A 7,655-nucleotide genomic window follows, 5' to 3' on the forward strand; every position below is an offset into this window, starting at 1 on the left:
GGACAGATACCATATGTTTGCATTCATAGGTCTAACAGGAGAGACCTGGCAGGGGACCATGGGGAGAAGAAGGGGGAAAGAGAGTGGGGGAGAGTGAGGGACACAGATCAAGGGAGACCACTGAATACTGAAAACGAACCATGGACTGAAGGGGGAGGGGGAGGGAGGGAGGGGGTGATGGTCATGGTGGGGGGCACTTGTGGGGAGAAGCACTGGGTGTTATATGGAAACGAATTTGACAATAAACTATTTTTTTTTTAAAAAAAGAAAGAAACTGGGGCTGCAGAAAAGCAAAAGGCACGTTCCTGGCCCTGGAGGAGCTGTATTTGTCAATGCCACCTCCAGAGGTAGATAAGGTGTGAATCTGAGGTTTGGATTATTAAGTGAGTTTCCTGTCTAGAGCCGCAGGGGGTGGCAAGTGACAGATCCTAGGCAGGACCCCACATCTGGTCCCAGCAAATGCAGAGTGCTTTCCTATAGGCTACCTTGCTTTCCATCTCTGCCTGCCAGTGCACTCACAAGGTCTCTGTCTTCAAAAGAAACATGTGAAGTCCATGTGACAGGTCCCAGTAACGCCCACTGCAGCCTCAAATCCCTTTGGGGACAAGGCTGACTTTAAATTCTCCCCCTTTTATGGAAAGGGGCTCATAGACGTCCGTCAGCTCCAGGTCAGTTAGCTAGTAAGTGGGAGAGCCTGCAGAGCAGATTTATTGAGCGTTTCCTCTGTACCAGGGGCTTGCCACATATTATCTCTGCCAGGTCAGTATGCTTTTCCCTGTATTATAGGAAGCCCCAGCTAGCTCAGGGGAAGAAATGATGTCCTTCCAAAGCCTGTCTGAGCCTATTTTTTCTTTGGCTCTAGTGGGGAATAATCACCCAATTGTCTAAAATTGGTTATTTGCAAGTGTGGGCCAAGAAGCTTAATTCAGTCAGAGAACCAATAGTATCCAGTATAAAGGGAGAAAGAGTGGGAGTATGCCACAAACTGCACTGTAAAAGAAATGACTGCTGGCATCCTCAAGGCCTCAGGCAGGAAGCTCCACAGGGAGGCACAAAGGCTTGGGTGACCTGCCTTAGCCCAGCAAAGAAGCAATTATTGACACAGGCTCACTCTTCCCCTGGCCTGGAGGCTTAGTGTGTCTCCCATCCCGTTGCACCCCCCAACACACCACACTGGTACTGCAAAGAGTTAATCTTCATTTGATTAGGTAAAAGCTGAACAAGGGTGGGATTTCTGGTGATTGTGAAATGAATGACAGGGCTGAGAGAGAAGCAGGGAAAGGAGCTTCTGGAAGGTGAGGAGTAAAAGAGAATATTCATTGTTCCATTTACATAAATTCTTTGAGCTTTGAGCAGTAAAAAGATGGGACACAAGCTGACAGCCTCTTGCTGTGTAAGTCAGCAACCTCCCCAACCGAGTTTCCACACAGTGAGTGGAAAAGCTGCAGTTTTAATTGCCAGAATGCCTCCAAAGCGGATTGAGTTTCTGGCTGCTAGAATACTCCAGTTGTTTAGGGAGCTCAGGGATAGAGAGCCCAAAAGTCCCCAGTGCATGGTAAGGGTGACAGCTGCCATTTCTCAAGTGCCTAAATTGTGCCAGGCACTTTGGTGGCCATTTTCATGCATTGTCTCTAATGTTTGCAACAGTCCAACAAGGTAGGTGACCCCCAGGCCAAGTTTACAGAGGAGGAAACTCAGGGTCAGATATCAGAAGAAAGTTGCTAGGGTCACCTGGTTGGTCAGTGACAGCCTTGGACATGAACCCAGCTGTACAAGTCTAAAGCCCACACTATGATAGTAAAACAACGGAAGGCATCTCCAGGGCACCTGGGCCTCCACCCAGCCTTGGGGAAGTCCTCTGTCTTCAAAGTCCATCACAACCCAGGGTAAATGTGAGAAAGAGCATGCTGAGGTGGGTGAGGAGGCATGGGAAAATAAGATTAGTAAGCCATTTCGGGATCAGCTGTGGGTGTTCCTTTATTCTGAATTATTGTGGCCCCAATTGCTAGGCATCTTACAGGGGTTGCTGTGTGTAGAATGAATATTACCTTACAGGACAAATGTGTCTTCTCCATCACGACACATTGCTCAGAAACTTCACCACCCTGAGTGCTCCATCAATCCTCAAATCCCAGGCCCTGGCTATCACACAGTGAAGCAACCAAACTGCAATCTTTCTGGGCCTGCAACGTTGCTGGATGATGATGATGCTGGTGCTGTATTCTGTCCAGAAGGTACAATGGGTCACCAGAGCCCTACCTCGAGCAGACACAGGCAGCAAGCAGTTGGCTATCTGCCCATGTAAGAAGGAAGGCTGGGGGGTGCGGAGGGGGTCCTCTTTGGGCCCAGTGTTCTGGCCATGGCCTCAGCAGTCAGGTGCACAGCAGACCATGGCCATGGTGGAAGACAGATACAGATTCCTCCTGGGCTCACATTCACCTCTGTGATGTGGATAGGGGTGGGGGGGGGCATGATCCCTCTGTCTCCTTCCTTTGGCAGAAGCAAAGAATTCCAGCGCTCTAAAGGAACTGATTTTGAAGCAGTGGTGGTAGTAGAGAAGGGTGATTGGTATGAAGATGTACTGAGACCTGTATACAGGTTATTCCAGGGCTTGTGCGCCATGAAAAAGTTAAACAACAAAGAGCTAATGGAATTTCTTTGAAAATCTGAGTGAGGACACTTGCGGAAAGGAAGATCTCAGGTCAGCCAAAGCTGTATAGGAGAATAGCTCTGGCGCAATCCAGGGATTGCAGAATAGATTTTAGGAGGGGAAGTGGACTCTGGGTTTGTACTGCTCATCACTCAACAGACATAAAGCTCACCCAGGGTGCTGTGGAGGGGGAACGTCGAGGCCATAAACAGTTGGTGGTAATCAGGCCCAGTTCTTGACTGGTCAACTTCTGCCTCAGTTCCCTGCGACAAATGACACCCTTGCAAATGTTATCTCAAAATGTGCAACATATGGAATACTTCCTATAACTATGACCAAGGAGGCCCTTAGATTCATTCTCTGCCTGTAAAGCCTCAAAAATAACCAGGCCTATGTTATTTTGGATGTTGTGATTATCTAACAAGTCATCCATTCACTCATTCGGCACACATTTATAAAAGTCTGTTTGTGCCAATCACGGTTCCAGTCATCTGAGATACATAGGTGAACAAATCACAAGCTTTCTGCATGAAAACAGAAAATAAAAAGGTAAACCTTTTAAATAACAAATTAGGAAGTACCTTAGAAGGTGATAAGTACTTTGGTCAGCAGGGGTGGGGGGCAGTGGTAAACTCTCACAGACCAGGGTTTGGGTAGATTGGAGATGCCAGGAAAGAAAAGGAGCATTAAATTCCACTAAAGGGTAAGCAGGGTAGAACAAAATAAAGAAAGTGAGGGGCTTTGCCTTGCTGATATATGAAGGAAATTTTGTTCAGGCAAAAGGACCAGTTAGTGCAAAGGCCCCAAGGCCCAGGAGCATCTAAGCACATTTGAGGAGGGGTGGGCAGGCCAGTGTGGCTGCTGCGGAATAGGTAAGAAGGACAAGAGTTGGAGATGAAGTGAGAGATATTGACAGAATCCCACATTATGTGGGGGCTAGTGTGCAGTAGAATGTGGGGGCCAGAGGAGGTAGGTAGTGAGGGACTGAGCAGAGGAGTAGCACAATCTGACTTACCTTTTGAAAGGATTGCTTTGAACTGCTTACTATGTTGGGAATAGAGTGAAAACAGGCAAGGGTGAAAGCAGGGACACCAGGTAAGAAGCTATTGCTATAAGTCAGGCTAGAAATGATGGTGGTTTGGATCATCTATCGGTAGTAGCAGATACGGTGAGAACTGATCAGTTTCTGGATACATTTTGAGGTCAACCTAACAGAATTCCTGATGGTTTGGATGTAGAGTGACAGAGAAGAGTCAAGACTGACTCCAGAGTTTCATGTGTGTGCCTGTGTGCGTGTGTGTGTGCGTGCGTGCGTGTGTGTGTGTGTGTGTGTGTGTGTTGTGGTGGTGGTGGTGGTGGTGGTGGATTTTTTGTTGTTGTTGTTTGAGTTTTTTTGTTTGTTTGTGTTTTGTTTTGTTTTGGTTTTGCCCGAGCAACTAGTAGAATGGAATGGCTGTCGACTGATATGGGAAGTGACTGTAGTTACTGAAGCTGGAATGAGTTTTATAGATGGGTGAGCGGGGATCAGGAATTCAGTTCTGGGCATATTGAATTAATGTCTCTTTGGCACTCAATGTGAGTTGAGTAGGCAGTTGTATAGAAGTCAGGAATTTGCCTGAATAGTTGTGCCTAAGGTGGCATTTAAAAGCCATGAGACTATATGAGATCAGCTAGAGAGTGAGTGTACATAGGGAAGAGCAGAAGATCATGGACAGAGATATGCAGCATAAACAGATCAGGGGGAAGAGGAGATGCCAACTGAGAAGACTGAGACGTTTCATCAGTGGTGTCGACCAAGAATGTAGTGTCCCAGGAGCCATGTGAAGCAAAGTGCTTCAAGGGAGAGCCAGTGGCCAACTATGCTCAAAGTGCCGACACCAGGTGAGATAAGAGGAGGAGTTGACCACTGGATTTAGCAATGCAGAGGCCCCTGGTGACCTTGATGAGAGCAGCTTCGTTGGAGTGTTGGGTGATAAGGCCTGCTTTGGACAGATTTAAGAGAGAATGGGAAGTGAGGAGTCAATGAGTATAGAGAAGCCTTAAAAGGAGCTTTGCTGCAAAGGAGAGCAAAGAAATTGAGCAGCACCTGCTGGGGGAAGAGAGAGTCAGGAAAAGATTGCTTCAGATGGAAGAAATAGCAAGGTACGGAAGGGAAGTACTCAGCAGGGAGGAGTGAAATTGCCCATTTTTATAAGTTAGAGATGTGCTGCACAAGCTGTTCTGATGGATTGGCCAAGGGAACTTGTTGGCGAAGCAAACAATTGGAAGAGTAAGGTTTTGAATCCAAACAGTCTGACTCCCAAGGCAGTCTTATAACCATTGGCGCAGACCTGCTGGCAAGTCAGAGTGTGGAAGTACTCTTGCTTCCTCTTACATTGTTACGGAGCCTCCCCCACTGAACCACGGCTGCTTGAAATGACCACATGAGAGCCACAGACTGTATGTGTGAGCACTTGCCTCAGTTTCCTATATGACACAGCTGGTGCTCTATTCAGTGCGGGAGCTTTATTCTAAGTCTGAGGCTGAGTAGCACAGCCCCTGTGATCTTGAGTTGCTTAAAACAGACCCCTCCTCTGAAGACTGGCCCAGCTCCAAGTGGAGCAGACATCCCAGAACCACAGAACTGACCTCTCCTTGATTTTTAGAACATCCTTACTACCCGAAGGTCTGTTGTCCAACTAAACCAGGACAGCAGCTCCCTGGGGACGTTAACAACTCTGATCAAACTAAACGCCACTGTGCCATTCAGAACACTATTTTTTAGGCTGTTGGATACACACACACACACACACACACACACACACACACACACACACACGATCTATTTGTTCTCCTTGGGCTTCCTTCAGTTGGTTTCATCCTCAAGTCTTCCTATTCCCTACCAAACTTGTATAGCAGACAACCCCATCTGATATGACCCCAAGGAATGAGCTTCACAGCGAGGTGAAACCCCATCTGCAGAATAAGTCTGAGGCTCGATAAAGCTTTCACAGGATTGAGTCTCAGGTCATAGGGTCTAAGCCTATCCTGGGAGAAGAGTGATCATATGGCTAATCTAAGCCAGTGAGAATGAATTCAGACTCCATGAGAAACAAAAGAACAGAGAAAGGAGAGACCAGAGGCCCAGATTTGGAGGGCAGCTTATTCTGTAGATGAGCTTCTTCGAGGCACACACACACTCCAATAGCCCTGACCCAGAAATGGCAATCAAGGCTTTTAGGCACCCACTTCTCTGCAAATGAACATTCAAGTATTGTTTTACTGTTTTGCTTTCAAACTGTGCTTTAGTTGACATGCTTGAAACTGTATCTCTCTTTTCAGAGACAAGCGCCTCCAAGATGCTCCCCATCCCTGCTGCAAGGGATTGCAATAAAGACTGTCGTTAAGCTGGTCCTCAGGCATCATTGGTCCATGTGGGAGGAGGAGAGCAGCCACCAGGACTATGTAATCAGGATTTCTGAAGTCCTAGTAAGATAAACAAGTGCTGGGCACCAATGGAGCAAGAGTTGGTCCCAAACCCAAGGTTTCTCCGTGGTAGCTTGGGGACTTAGTTGAAATCAACAATAGCCAAATTATGGAAAGAGCCTAAATGTCCATCCACTGATGAATGGATCAAGAAGATGTGGTTTATATATACAATGGAACACTACTTGGCAATGAGAAAGAATGAAATCACGCCATTTGCAGCAACATGGATGGAACTGGAAGGTATTATGCTGAGTGAAATAAGTCAGTCAGAGAAGGACAGATATCATATGTTTTCACACACATGTGGATCTTGAGAAACTTAACAGAAGACCATGGGGGAAGGGAAAGGGAAAGAATAGTTACAAACAGAGAGGGAGGGAGGCAAACCATAAGAGACTCATAGATACAGAGAACAAATTGAGGGTGGGTGGGGGGTGGGGGAGAGGGGAAAATGGGTTGATGGGCATTGAGGAGAGCACTTGTTGGGATGAGCACTGGGTGTTGTATGAGAGCAGTGAACCACAGGAATCTACCCCCAAAACCAAGAGCAGACTTTACACACTGTATATACAGCTAGCCAAGTTGACAGTAAATTATACTTAAAAATGTTTAAAAAAGAAATTATGTAACTCATATTAGCTTCTGTGTGTGCCACCAAAACCACAAATAATGCCCCTTGCTTTATAGATGTGCTGTAGAAAATAAATCACCTGGTCTTCACAAAGCCCCTAGACTGATGCTTCTCAAACTGTCTGTGGTGAAGGATGAGTATTTGTTTTTCCCCAAGTCAGTCACCCATGGATCAATACATTTGCTTAGCACAGAGAAAATGAAGTAACAGAAAGCAGAAAAATGGCAAAGGCACACAAAATACAAGCCTCAACTTTTGTTAACATTATAGACACTCTCACCACATGCTATAAGAACTTATTAAACATGTACTCTTAAATTATGTACTTACCACAAATCGGTAACACGCTTTTGCAAAGCAGCAAGCTTTCATCCCTTCTGCTCTGGCACAGTTCCTGGCCCATCAGAGACATTCAACCAATAGTTGCTATTGTAAGTAAATTATTACAAAATATGTTCCTTATCATGAAGGAGATTGAATAACAAAAAGCTGCAAGTAAAAAGAAGAAGAAATACCAAGTGATTTGATTGCTGATGGAGTCAAGAGAGCTGTGTGCCCAAGAAGGTGTATGGGAGTTCAAAAAGAAGACACCACAGTGGTCAAGACTTCCACTGGGCCTTGCCAGTCAATGAAGGATGGAACTTACTTTGTAGCTTTTTGTATTTTATGATTGGAGGAAAACTTCATGCTCGTTGCACACATTTCTGCCAGCCCTGAAAGTAGAAAGAGTTTGGGAAATATTTAGTCTTAACCCCACCATCCAGAAGTTACCTGCGCTAATATTTGTGGGTATACTTTCAGTGCATAGTCAGCAAAGTGATACTGACAATAATAATAATGAATATGATAAAAACTACAATCACAACTACAGATTATATATATATGTGTGTGTGTGTGTGTGTGTGT

Source organism: Suricata suricatta, chromosome X (genome assembly GCF_006229205.1).
Source record: "Suricata suricatta isolate VVHF042 chromosome X, meerkat_22Aug2017_6uvM2_HiC, whole genome shotgun sequence".
NCBI classification, from domain to species: Eukaryota; Metazoa; Chordata; class Mammalia; order Carnivora; family Herpestidae; genus Suricata; species Suricata suricatta.